The sequence below is a fragment of the Odontomachus brunneus genome, unplaced genomic scaffold (genome assembly GCF_010583005.1).
Source record: "Odontomachus brunneus isolate Ranch 3 - 2012 unplaced genomic scaffold, Obru_v1 Obru_scaffold_008, whole genome shotgun sequence".
Taxonomy (NCBI): domain Eukaryota; kingdom Metazoa; phylum Arthropoda; class Insecta; order Hymenoptera; family Formicidae; genus Odontomachus; species Odontomachus brunneus.
Genome location: NW_022639458.1, coordinates 1,340,071 through 1,350,537, shown reverse-complemented (window position 1 = coordinate 1,350,537; position 10,467 = coordinate 1,340,071).

Below are 10,467 nucleotides of genomic sequence, written 5' to 3'. Positions count from 1 at the left end.
ATTTGACAACGTGTGTGGCTACATGGAGAGAATATTATATAGTTTTCTTTTGTCGTGTAAATCATTTTCAATTTTACTATGTTTTTCATAATACAGGAATAGACTGTACACATGAAATGAAAGAATAGTCAATTACTACAGAGTGTCGGTTTATTCTTTGGTTACAAAATTATATAATAATTTTCACTATAAAATTCTCTCCGCGTAGAGAGTCTGAAAAGGGTTACCGATAGCAGGGGGCATTTCTTAAACTGCACTTTCCTCATCACAATGATATAACACATAAGAGCGCCTTTATAAAAGACCTCGGGAACCCTAAAATACGCAACCCGACTATCTTGCGAGCATTTCTGACGCCTTTCACTTCGTATACTGTCTTCTCTCTACGATCGCAAAAGACATCATTTCTACTCTAGATCGTAGAGAACAAATAATTTCCATTTTCGCTTTGTATTTCTATTACAGTTATACACAAATGTTTGAACGTGCGATTTAACCGTCCCTGAATATGATATATTTTTGGTACCTATGATCACCACTTGGAACGAAAGGGTTACGAAAAAGAAATAAAATATACATTCGAAGCAAATTATCTTTAAATTAGGTTTAGAGTTTAATCGATAATTACTAACAATTATTTTCATAAGAAATTTTTATCAAAAATATTTTGATACACTAAAAACAGTATGGTTCACACATAAATCTGGTTATCAGCCAATCAGATTTAATAGTAAAAATATGGGACAATTAATTATACAGTTGCTTCAACTTTCCGATTTTTAATTCTCACAAGATCACGCGCAATTGTATTAATATAGTTGATATACCAAAATAATTGAGTCATATCAACCATACACATTACTATCATATAAATATAATTCGGTTGATACAACTATATTTTTGGTTTCTTTTCTTCTGTGTACGTTGTATTCTTTGTTAAACTCTTCTCCGCTCATCTTTCGATGGGCGGCATGTATCGGAAGAGAAAACCTGAAAGCGTCTCGGCCGTCTTTTTATCTTTCGCAATATTTCTTTTGCCAGACGTAGCCGTCTCGATATTGAATGTTTGTATCGATGTGCCGTAGCGCTGCTCTCTTGATTTCCGAACGTTTCACCTGGTGCGCCGACCCATTGACCCCCCACGTCAACCACGTCGGGCCGGCTCGCGGACTGGCTTGGGATCACGAAAATAAGAGGAAGCATGATTTATAATGGTGTAATGGGAGCATAAGATGATACGGCGCTGTTATTGTTGCTGGCGGGCATTATTGCGGGGGGCTGACCTCGACATTGCCTCGGGGCGAACCAGCGAGAGAGATCGACTGCGCAAAATCGAACGAGAATAATCTATTTTTTATTTCTCCTTTCGCTTTTGATTGGACGTTGAATAAATATTACTCGTAAATAATATGTTTACGAGAACACAGAAATATTTTCGTGCAAGCTAATGCACCCATCAAACTTAATTAAAGTTCTCTTTACACGCATTTTGTGTCTAATTAATTAAATATGAGAGCACCCAGAAAAAGAACTCTAGTTGCAAGATACTATTTCCTTATTAATTCCATATTCTAAGCAAAAATTTTTACTGAAAGATATCCTTTTTAACGAAGTAGATTGTTAATCGAGAAATTACTAAAAATTATTCTGACATTTTTCCTCTTAAATAAAAAGGAAGATGTTTACTTGCAAAATTCTCTCTTATAAGGAACGCGACAAACAAAATTAGTACTGAAGTCAAAAGACTAAATTTTGTCTAACTTTAAGAATATTGTGCTTAGAATATTTTTGTGTTGGTATTAAAAGATTCCTCTTGAAAATTCTTAATATAAACGATATATAAATTGTATATGTGTAATTATATAAGATAAATATAAACGATATTTATTACAATTTATATTTATAAATAACAAGAGTTAATAATAATAATAATAATTAAAGATAGAGATAATAATGATCGATATGTAAGAGTAAAATCTTCAAGATTCAAAATTCTCCGCTAAGGATGAAGTTATATTCTTTTAGGTAAGCTAATGATAGAAGCACATAGGCAACAGTAAAACGAAAAGACTTTCGTCCAAACAGATCAGATCTTTCGTAAAGATTACGAATCATACAAAGCCGTAATAACTGACGTCGAGATATCCACTTACACTCGCGTGTTCTTCCGCGTTAACGTCATTGTAATTAATCATCTCTCAATGCGCGTTATTGAAATTTGTCAATCAATCGCTCAACCAAACGTATCGATCAGTACATCGCGATCGTGGCCGTCAATTGCAGTCGCGCAAAATACAACAATTTCTTTGTACACGTAATGCAGTTACATGTCTTACAACGGACATGAAACGGTCCCGCCGTTGTTACGGTAATAATGCGGTGTACACAATTAAGCATACCCTGATCATCATTATTATCATCGGCATCATTATCGTCGACGGCAATGTACGTACGCGGACGCGCGCCCCACCGACAGGAATTGTATTTAAAGGCCGGAGACGAGCTATAATTTACAGAATAAAACGCGAAATACATATAATGTTCGCGTTGATTGAAATATTTTCGGGCATACTCATTGCCTTTAATAAATTAATCGTGAATGATGATCTCCGGGGTAATTCCGAGTGAAGCGAGCCTGCCAGCACGAATGTAACGTGCATCATTGAGAATCGATCAAGAGGGATAACGACCGCGTCCCTAATTTTCTGGTAACCAAAAATATTATCAAGTTGCATTCTCTCTCTCTCTCTCTCTCTCTCTCTCTCTCTCTCTCTATGCAATCATTTTTGGTTAGCGTTGTTGAAATGGAATTGCTTGAGTAAATTGAGTAAATCTTCTTTTTCTTTCTTCTTTATTGTTTCAAGCTTATGACTCGTACGAATGTTATTTCGTTTTAGTGTCTACACCTGAACCGTTCAAAAGCACCGCTATTGAACAAATTCATTTTGCGACGGAGGAACTAATTAAGACTTTTGTAAATATATACTACTGGCAGCTAATTAAAGGGCCTGCTGTGCAGACGATATACCAGCGGATACACCAATCAATATAAAATATGTTCGGTTCTTGGCGCCCAATTCCGAGAACCCGATGCATCGATCGTTCCGATTCAAACGTAATAATTGTTCGCGTTATTATCGTTGTTCTAATTGATTGATTGTCACGCTTGTACGATGCTCTCGACCGACGTCGTATACGTATATGCGCTATTACTCGTGAATATCAACTTCTGCGACAACGTTACGATCTTTTAAAGTTTTTCAGAGTGGTCTTAGACATTTCGTGAAATCAAATAACCATTTTCCTTTCCATCTCATACAAGAATACTATAAATTCTCCGCTTATCGATATATCTCAGCGTAGAATAGAATAATTCGTGCCGAGACTCTCGAAATGTCATTACTTGCCATTAAAGGCAGCTGCGTCTCGAGGAGCAGGTAGCGATGCATGAAGAGTCGAAAGGTTCGCGGCGGCCATAAGTTTGCAATTTTCATTTCTTTCTCAATTACACGATCCGGAGTTTTCTTTCGAGACGAGTATCCCGCGACGGTCCGTGTCCCCTTTCCGCTATATTGAGCAATGCACCGTCTGAAAATAGCGACCCAAATCGCTATTCAACTATTTCATAAATAACTATTATTGTGCCGTGTTTACTAAAGCAAGCGACCAAATTACGCTGTTCAAGACGATAAAACCCGACAAGATGATATTTTCAGGCTGGATTTCACTGTTCGGAAAATATGTCTCGCTTGCTTGTCACATGTCATACCTACTTTATTCGGAATTCTATTCTATCCTTAAGCGACGTAACGAATCGTCCTTTTGAAGGGCCGAATGGCGAGAATTTCTAACGGGCGGGCAAACCAGTGTACACGGACTCGAGAAAATATTATCTCGCCGGTTTATAGGTAGTTAAACTTCTCGTTAATCGTACGATCGAGTCTATTAAGTTTACGATACTTTCACGATATTATTCTTATGATGTCATTATTTCATTTCTCGGCAGCGGACGTTTTATTTTTATCAGGGAATTAGCGGGCAAATTAAATAAACGGCCGCCGAAGCAGCGCATTGATGAGAATCACGCGATTCGCATCGAGGAAATAACCCTCGCGTGCGCTTTGCTCTCGCATACTTCTGGGCGCGTAAATTCACGCACCTTAATGGAGAAGGCAAAAACCATTTAAATGAACGAAGGCGCTCTCTCGCACTGTAAGAGGTGAGAAATCATGCAAAGCCATGGTTTTTCCTTACTTCCAGCCGTAACACATAAACATTAGAGCTTTCGAACCGGTTTACACCATGACCGATTCACTGATTATTTAATCGGGCTTCTCGTTCATTTGCGCGAACCGACACTTTTATAATCGATCACGATTAATCGCTCACTAAACGACTCGTTGCCTTTCCTACAGTTCCTTATCGAAATTACGTCAGAATAGAAAGAGAGAGGAAGAATTCGTTATTTATTGTACAATCTGGAAAGAGATTCTCTCTAGTATTAAATAATTACTACGTAATCGAAACAGTACCAGAACACACATATACTAATAAAATAATAGAAAAATAAAATAAAAATGAAATATAAGAGTCCTATAAGAGCCAACACCTAGATGTGTGAACAATTTAAATTATGAAAAAATATTAATGTTTTAAAAATACTAATGCGCGCGCCAAATATTTTTTCTGATTTGTAATATACACGATAAATCTACCTTCCATACTAATTCTGAATCCCAATTATTAATATACTATTATTAATTACTAATATTAATTAATATTAGTTAATCCCTGTTATCCCATCCAAATTAGATTATGCATTTTTTTATTCTATATCTTTCTCTTACTTAGGTTATATATCTCAGAATCTATTATATAAAGTTAAAATAGAAATAATGATAAAAAACAAAATATATGATAAAAAACAAAATACACATATAATTGTATAAACATATAAACAATTAAGCAATTTGACTTATCATTAACTAAAATTTTACTAATCGTGAGCGTAGAAGGCGCGAGTTGAGATAAAAAACTATAGCATCAAAAAGTATTCGATATGCTGGCTTGTTCACTCGCTCACTTGAGGATCTCTCGTGGGTATCCCGCGGAATGCCGTATCAATTCCAGCCCCGATTATTTTCGAGCTTGCGAGAAAATTACACATTCCTCCCACTCCATCGCGGAGGCACGCACGCCAGGATTCTCCCGTGGTCCTTGGCGGACGGTACGGTAGGGTACGTGATTACCAGCAGCCTCCATGGCAGCAGACATTGCCCAAGGGTCGGAGGTCGTCCCGCCTCGGCTTACCGGGCAGGCTGCGAGTAATTGCAGCCGACTGCAATCCCGGGAAACCGCATCCTGCTCCCCGACGCAGACGAAAAATTCGACGCTCCGCGTGAATGGGCGCGATATAGGTACATGCGCGTGTTCCGCGCAAGGATGAGAAAGAGTCGGCTCTGGGAGATCCTCCAGCAGGCGTTGGAACGGGTCTAAAAGAGGATTATCGTGTTCCACGTTACGCGGGTTATATAAGGCGCTCGAACAGTTGAATCGCGAAATATGTCGTAAAAAGCGAGACAATCGCGCTACGCTGCCGTTTCGAGTAAGATAAAAATACTAACGTCCAGAAATGTATCTAATTCCGAACATTCTTGTTTTGATCTTTGAATACGAATATTTAAACTTAAAAAAATATATATACATATATACATTATGTAACATTTTAAAAGCAGATGACTAAAAATTTCACAAACTAAGCCCGTCAGAAAAAAATATTTCAAGTATTTATAGAGTCCTAAGAAAGAAAAAAAGACGAGCAGTTTGAATTTTAACTACGGTCCTTCGCCAAGATAATATAAAGTCTTGCTTTTCTTGTTTTGTTAAAGTCTTGTTAATCTTATTTTTTAAATAGAAAATAGTAGCAGATTTAAAAATCGCGCAATTCTATGTAAAAAATCTCTAAGACGATGTATAACCTAAATCCTATAGTTTAGAAGTTATTAACATTAAAAAATGCAACCTCACTAATTTCCATCAACAATGATGCGCGCGCAAATTTATGTATATATTTATATATACATGTATATTTTATAACGTCAATTCGGATTATGTATAATTTATGTACATAATATTTATGTACTTAGAGTTATGTACATTCGGGTTATGTATTAATTTATGTACATAGAGTATATCATTTTAATTATGTATCCAAAATATCTCAGAAACAAGATATAAAAAAAATGTAAAAAAACAAATGTTATACATTTTAAATATATGACTACACAAAAATCTAAGAGGATCTTAACACGAGGAAATATTTTCTCACAATAACTTAAAGTTTATAGAGTTTTCGGCCAGCAATTTAAATCAGAATTTTTAAATTACTATATAATATATTATATTATAATATTAGTCTCTCTAATACTATAAATATTGTAATTACTATAAATAATATAATGTAATAATACTAAATTTAAACTCTCTAGTGGTAACTATGAAACTTTTAGCAAATGAACCCTTTAAACATTTAGGAAAAGTTTTTAGACAAATCTAGGTTAGGTGTTTTCAATCTCCAACATGTTAACAAATGCTGATGCATTAATATTTTACAGTAAATAAAATTTATAAAAATTTGAAAAATAATTATAAACTGCCTTCGAAAACCACAAAAGTTTATTGAAACAATTAGCTGATCAATATTCATCCCTTCCAATCAGCTTTCAAGGTTTCTGAAAGCAATTTGTTTTTTTCAAGTTTTTTTATTGATTATACAATTAATGCTCGCAGCGAATACTTACAATGCACCGTGTTACAACGGCTATTCTCCGTACAACGAATATTATTACGCATTCAGGCTCATCCCCCAACGATTCTCCCCGACTTCCTCGATTTAATCGTACCGTATCGTTAAACAAAGCGGACAATCCGGGCCCCCGGTTTACTTATCCTCTGAAAATCGATCGGATAATGAAAAATAATGTATGCAAAACGTCGCCCCGCATCGATTCGCCGCGCAACGCGAAAATATTCCTCGGCGAGCCATCTGGAGAGATAAAGCGCCGCTCTCTCGAGATTCCACGAGGCCCCACGAATATCCGTCCGCTGCTGCTGCTGCTGCTACTAAGTAGCGACCCTATCGGCCATATTCATCATGTTCAGGAAATTGAAACGCGCATAATTTCCAGTAACCACTGGCGGCGCGCGAACTCGTCGCAATGATGCCCGGGCTGAGTAACGAGCCCTCGATAAGACCGCGATTGACTGCTGCCGCTGTAATCAAGTAATTCGCGCGATGCGAAGAATAATCGCTCGGAGGGACGCGAGCCACACTCGCCGCGAATATGCGAATCCCCCGCCTCGGAGAGATGCAAGACTTAATCGACCTTTGATGATATCTCCCTCTCCCGCCGTCGCAACCTCTCCCTCTCCCCCTCCTTCCTATATCCGGCAACGTGTATACTCTTAGCGTAAGTAATAATAATTATCGATCATTTCCGTGCCCCGACGGCTCCGTGCGCCAAAGAGGTCAGAAGTTAATATAAAACCAACGTCAATTCGAGTATAAGCCGCGGCCGCAACCATACCTCGTTGATTCCCGACGAAGCAATGATATCATAAGTGATATATCGTGATATATATAAACTTACGTTCATTACGTCGTTATTCGATGCATTATTTGTTTCTTCTTTTCCCCTTTTTTGTAAGCCTTTGCTTTGGCAAAGAACTTTCTTTCAACCCTGCAATAGGCAGAGTACATTTTACATTCTAGGTTTTTTTCATAGATTTCACAGAAATAAATTTTTTTCAATACTGTTTGATACCTTTTCTTGATGCTTTTCCAAATCTATTAAGGTTAGTAACGCATTTTACTCACTATTGTCTATTGACGCCGTCGACTGGGAATTATACTCTACGTCTTTTTGAGATATGTACAACAATAAATAATAATATTAAATAAACCAAAAATATTAATTTACTTAATATTCACAGCATAAATAAATTAGGATGTAATTTACATTCCACAGGCCCTTTTACGTTTCAAAATTGCGTGCACCCGTCGCAGGGTTAACGATTCAAGTTTAATGTTATAATTAAAAACATAAAAATCGCACGGCATGTGGCATTTGCGTATAAAATCACATCTGACAATTCATCAGAAGACATATTTCTAAAATATACTCCATTCAGAGAATGTCAGATCTCTTCCGAGCTGTTCTCGATTGTAGAGATCGTTTCGCGGGATTTCGGGCGCCCCGTGTGATTCCCTCGACTGGTTAAGGCAATCTGACGATGACAATGAAAATATTTGCAAACGACGTCCGCGCATTGTCGCGCCCGCAGGTTCGTCGTACCTGGAGAATGTTTGGAAAATCTGAATTCGAAGACGCGCGACGACACTCGCATAATGCTCCACTAACGACCAGACATCTGTCGCGTTAGACTGCGGAGATAAATGACATCCCAACGCTGCGGCGTGGTGTCGGGACCGAGACGTGTTAGAGACATGTATTCATAAATATTTCGGACACGTATCGTCGAGATTTATAGATATCGAAGAATATTTTCTGTATTATAGCCAAACTTTGTCAAAAGTAGAATGCCATAACCGGCAAGAGAATATTATTATCGTTGCACCTAGATGCCATAATTAATTTTTAATTGATCTGATGAAACGATATTGCATACATTCTCCATAAGCCAAGTTTTTATCAAACCAGAGATTCGGGCAAAATTTGTTTCTTCAATTTACACCATTCATCACAAAACTTATCAGAATTTAAATAAGTTTCCTCGCTCGCGAAAAACTCTTAATCTGTATCCCAATTAAAAATCAATCTCTATAGTCGGCGATTTTTAATCACGGACATTCTCTCTTTCTCTCTCTCACTCTCACTAACTCTCTTTCGATTGAATGATAATTAAATCGCGATGCTTAATTTTACGAGTGATAAATTCAATATACTCCGTAGCGCAAACGCGCGAGGAGTTATTTTTACAACCGACAACACGGGTAACTGCTAGGCAGGCCGGTCAATCGCGATTGATATGCAAATCACTCGCATCATTAGCACTCGGAACGTACACTGCTAAAGAAAGAGAGAAGCGCTGAAGAGGTGTGACCATTACAGGGAGGAGAATTCAAAGGGTGCCACACTGGCATTCAGCAACGACGACAAGCGGGCGAATAAGGAAACCGCGCGACGGTGGTCATCCGTCATTAAGATGAAAAATTACGTTCTTCTACGATTGTCCCCCGTCGTCGCGCTGTCCGCGCGGCGATCGAAACGGTTGCATCTGCGTCGTGGTCAGCTGCCGTAGGGTCAGGCCAATTAGACTCCCTTCGTGAGAAAGTGTCGAGGAAGGAGTGAGGAAATGGAGCTCTCCTTCGGCATACGACGCGGCCGCGTATAAATAGCCCGTGACTGTAAATTCCGGGTACCGGGATTGGGTCAGGACCCGACACACTTCCACGATTTCAATCCGGAGTACTTTGCGCCAGAAAGAGAAGAAGAGAGAATTGTAGAAATCACATACGACGAAAATCAATCTTCCTTTATAAGCTGTATCTATCTATCGCTGATGTATTGGATCAATCAAAAAGCTCGATTCGATTTCTGCCTCCTTTAACAGTAAACTAGCCATCTTCTATGAGAGCGGTGTACTAGTTCTGCCAAAATCGACAAAGGATTGTAAACAATGATGATGTTTACTTGTTTGTTAAATAATAATTTGTTTTTGTTGAATGTGCAACAAAATCCCAAATCGAACTAAACTTTAATTAACTCAATACTAAAGTGGTCAGACGTCCCGTTTTTTTCAGAATAGTCCTGATTTTTCACCCTTTGTTCTTGAATTTTTTTGAATATTATCCGAAATTCAGATTTAATCCAGATTCGGCCAAATCTCGGTTTATCCCAGTATAAAGAATTTTTTTCTCAAAATAAGGGATTTTTTTAAGATTAGGAACTTAATTTGACAATATTTAGTTTCTTGAATATCATCAATACTGCACATAACGCTCATGACGTACGAGAATGTCACATTTATTTTATTATGTGTGATTCTTATATGTCCAATAGTAAAATTTATTTTCTAAAAATAAAAATATTATTAGATAGAAACTCTAGAATTTAAACTCTCTTATTAGATATCGAATTCTCGTATATTGGGTGACGTATATGGTATATATTCTGTTTCACACATATACCAACGCGTTTTGATTGAAGAAAATAAAATTTTTTAAAACCAAATTTGAGTCATAAGAACCAGAAATTGTGTCCTTCGATCAAAACGCGCTAGTTCGTTTACTAAAAGCAAACTTCATGTCGATACACGCAATCAAATTATTTTCTCTATGTGGAAAATCTGATTACATTAGCGATATATACATACAACTCAGAGGAGTAAAATGAATTCCAAACGAGTCTCGTTTAATCTTTCTGACGCTTTCAATCTTTTCGCGAC